Source organism: Dromiciops gliroides, chromosome 2, assembly GCF_019393635.1.
Source record: "Dromiciops gliroides isolate mDroGli1 chromosome 2, mDroGli1.pri, whole genome shotgun sequence".
Lineage (NCBI taxonomy): Eukaryota > Metazoa > Chordata > Mammalia > Microbiotheria > Microbiotheriidae > Dromiciops > Dromiciops gliroides.
This window is the reverse complement of record NC_057862.1, coordinates 208397733-208401850: the sequence shown is the minus strand read 5'-3', so window position 1 is coordinate 208401850 and position 4118 is coordinate 208397733. Positions and strand designations below refer to the sequence as shown.

General features: G+C 36.6%; 1 pseudogene; it reads left to right on the top strand.

Annotated features, from left to right (window-relative positions):
* The first annotated feature begins 3431 nt into the window (after positions 1 to 3431).
* Positions 3432 to 3890, top strand: LOC122743107 (annotated as a pseudogene).
* Positions 3891 to 4118: the final 228 nt, after the last annotated feature.

Here is a 4118-nt window from a genome sequence, read left to right as displayed (position 1 = left end):
GGATTATATTAATTGCCTCTGGAATTTCCAGTAAACTTAACTAGATCTCTACCTTTAAAGTGGCCAGAAACCATGTAGTAAATCAAATTGATCTAGAATAAAACTGTCTCTGCCCTTTTAGAAGATAAAAGACATCCTTTAGAATAACCATTAGTTCTGAGCAAAATGATAGCTATTCCTTTGCATAGAATAGGATGATTGCTGCTCTTTGGATTTCTTCCCTCAAATTCATCAGTTGGACTTAAATCATTTGTGAAGGCTGCTCAGAGTTCCTCTTTGTCATTTGCTGACTTCCCATTCTCATTCTTTAACTTTGGGAGCCAAGTTTCCACTTAATCTATTATTCCTGGACCTTAGACATGGTAATTAACCCCAGGGATGGAACTTAGTCAAAAATGCTTTCTGAAAACAGTGCTGCATTAGGAAAAAATTTTAATTGTGTTCAGCAACATTTCTTAATTTAATCTATAAGGTTACAGTATCTTCCCTATCAATCAATAACCATTTAATTTCTGGATGAAGGTTGAAATGATTTCCTCTGACTGACTTGGCATAAGGACGTATAATTGGCCTCTAGCTCACCTTGAAAATTCCTTACCCAAAATCCTCTGGGTTTTAAGGAAGTAGGGGTGGTTTTGTAAAAGTGGGTCAAGGTATTCAGAATTGGTAGGAAAGGCAATAAGTAGCATGACATATTTCTTTCTATGACATGGTTTGAGGCTTGGCTCTTATATCAAGCAGGTTGAACATAGGACTAGAAATAGAAAGATTTGGAGCTTGCGGGGGCGGGAAGGATAAATTTTTTTCTACCCTTTATGTTGTAAATCACATAATAGATGTTTCTGCCTCATAGCCTTAAGGCAGGGATTCTTAACCTGGGGTCTCTGAAGCTTTTTTCAAAAATTTTGATAACTAGGTTTCAACATCATTGGTTCTATGTATTTTACTTTATGCTTTTAATTTTTTTTCTGAGAAGGGGTTCATAGGAGTGACCAAACTGCTAAAGGGGTTTATAACAAAAAAAAATTTAAGATCCTCTGCTCTAGTGATTCATTGAATCATAGAATGATGAAAGGAATATTAGACACCTTTGAGATCTTAGAGCAGACATCAAGGACATTAGAGGACCTCATTTAAAGGATGAGGTGAAATGATTTGCCACTGATAACACATTGAATATGTGAACATAGACAGTGGCATTTTGTTTTACCTTTCATTTTACTATTTTTAATAAACAAGCATCTATTTTCTCTCTCTCATCCCCTCCCCAAGCTAAAAGAAAAAAAAATGTAACAAATATGGACAATTATGCAAAACAAATTTCCATCTTGACCATGTTTGAAAAGGTAGGTTTCATTCTAAATCATGTGAGTGTTATGTGGTGTGTGTGTGTGTGTGTGTGTGTGTGTGTGTTTATGGCATGGAGGGTGGAATGTCACAAGGGTAGCATTTCTCATCTTGATTTTGGTTTTGATTATAATCTCTGAAAGTTGTTCGGACTTCCAATGTATCTCCTACATAAATTGTTCTCTTTATTCTGCTCACTTCTCTCTGCATAAGTTTACACATCTCTTCCATTATTTCTGACATCGGAAAAGTATTTCATAACATTCATATAAGATAATTTGTTCAGCAATTCCACAATCGATGGGCACCTCTTAAGTTTCCAGTTCTTTGCCATTACAAAAATAATTGCTCTAAATATCTTAGTACGTATGGGTGTTGTTCATCTTTCTTTGATCTCTATGTGGTATGGGTATAGTAGAAGTATTGCTGAGTCAAACGGTATCAACAATTTAGGGACTTTTGGGGAGTAGTTGCAAATTGTTTTTCAGAATAGCTGGAGTAATTCACAGCTCTAGCAACAATGCATTAAAGTGTCTGTTTAAAGCATAGGCTTTAGAGCTGAAAGGGATATTAGTGATCACCTAATCCAATTCATTCATTTTGATAATAATAATAATAACTAACATTTATATAGTGCATTGTAAGTGCCAGGTACTGTGCTAAACACAACCCTGGGAAGTAGGTGCTGTTATCTCAGTTTTACAGATATAGAAACTCAGGTAAACAGAGGTTAAGTAATTTGCCCAGAGTCACACAGCTAGTGACATAGGCCAGATTTGAACTCAGGTTTTCCTGACTCCAAACCCAGTGCTCTAACCACACTTGTTCACTACCTTACAACAAAGTCCGTGCTCAAACCACTACACATTGCTGTTTTTCCAAAATCTGAAGTTCATTACAACCTTAGGTAATAACCATCTCCTAGAAAGAGATGCCTGAGAGGAGCCACTTTTATTCTAAGCCTCTACTCTTAGGTGTATATTTTCCTAAAAGGCAAAGTTTGTGAGAAAATATGAGAATATTTATTTTCTCTTTTTTCCAGGCCTCTGGAATATATTATTTTAGCCCTGCATTGGGCTCATTTTTAATTCTCACCCCCTACCAACCATTAAAGAAAAGAAAAGAAAAAAAAAAACCTCATGCCTTGTTAATATGCAGATTACAAAGGCTAGTCTTTAGAAAGGGTATCAGCTAAGCATTTATCATTCAATCCAATGACTTGAGGAGAGCTGAAAAGCAAAGCTTGTGGAACACCATTCATAGATAAAGAACACAGGAATAAAACAAGTGAAGGACAAATCTGTTGATTTCAGTACATGTTGTTTAGCAAAGCATCACCAGAGGCAATAGGTACACAAGGTCAGATCAGGATCACAAATGCTAAATGATATTCATTTACCATCTTCACCAAAATAAAAAGGATGGCATAGGGAATTTGTGATAATGAATGTCAAAGACAATCTGAATAGTGTGATTTTTTTGAACCACAATTTAAGGCAAAGACTTATTCTAGCAGATAATAGAAACTGGATGAATTAGAAGGCTATAGCTGGATACATAAAGACGGGGAACCTTTTAAAGACTAATAGATGAAACAGACAGTTCAATGCAGATAAATGCAGAATAATGATGCCTTTGATGGGTCTTTATCACAGAAGGCCATGTTCGTCATAAATTATGAGCAATAAAAAAGGGAATTTCAGAGTCAAAAGACAACTCTGTTTGTATCATTAATGAGTGATGAGTTGTAGAGAGACAAAAAAAACAAATAGGAAGACATAAGATAATGACTTCTTTGATGAGTCTATCAGCTGTCTCCATGCCATATAAAATGTCTGCATTATAAAAAGTGAGAGATTATGGGGGAAAAAATTAAAGAAAAGCCTAAGCCTAATAAAATATGGTAATGTAATGGCCCAATCCTCTCCAATCTCCTCCCCCCACCTCCAAAAGAAAGAGAGAGAAGAAACAATAGATCTATAGAGAACAAAGTGCTGGTTTGGTTAAAGCTTTGCTGAGGTCAAATCCAGACACTAATATTTTCAGAATTTCTTGGTCTAAAAATGCACCTGCCTCTTCTCTTCCTTGGTGGCTCTGAGGTCAAAATGAAATTCAATCCCTCTGTGACATCTGGCCAGAGCAAGAACCGCAAGAGGCATTTCAATGCCCCTTCCCACATATGGAGGAAGATTATGTCTTCTCCTCTTTCGAAGGAACTGAGGCAGAAGTACAATGTCCGCTCCATGCCCATTCGAAAAGATGATGAAGTGCAGGTAGTGTGAGGACACTACAAAGGACAGCAGATTGGCAAGGTAGTCCAGGTTTACAAAAAGAAGTATGTGATCTACATTGAGTGTGTGCAGCAGGAGAAGGCTAATGGCACAACTGTCCATGTGGGCATTCATCCCAGGAAGGTGGTTATCACAAGGCTAAAACTGGACAAAGATCACAAAAACATCCTTAAACAGAAATTCAAATCTCACCAAGTAGGAAAGAAAAAGGGCAAATATAAGGAAGAAACAATTGAGAAAATGCAAAAGTAAAAATTACAGACTGTAATTAAATTGCTAGAATGGCCAAAAAACATGCACCTGCAAAATATATACTAGTTGAAGCATCCACTTATTCATAAGTATTTGGAGAGACACAGAATAGCATATATTGAGCAACAAAATAATATAGGTGTGCCTCAGTTAGCCCTAGGTGCTGGGGTGGATAGAGCAATAAACTTGAGTCAGGAATACCTGAGCTTGAATAGTACTTCAGGCAGT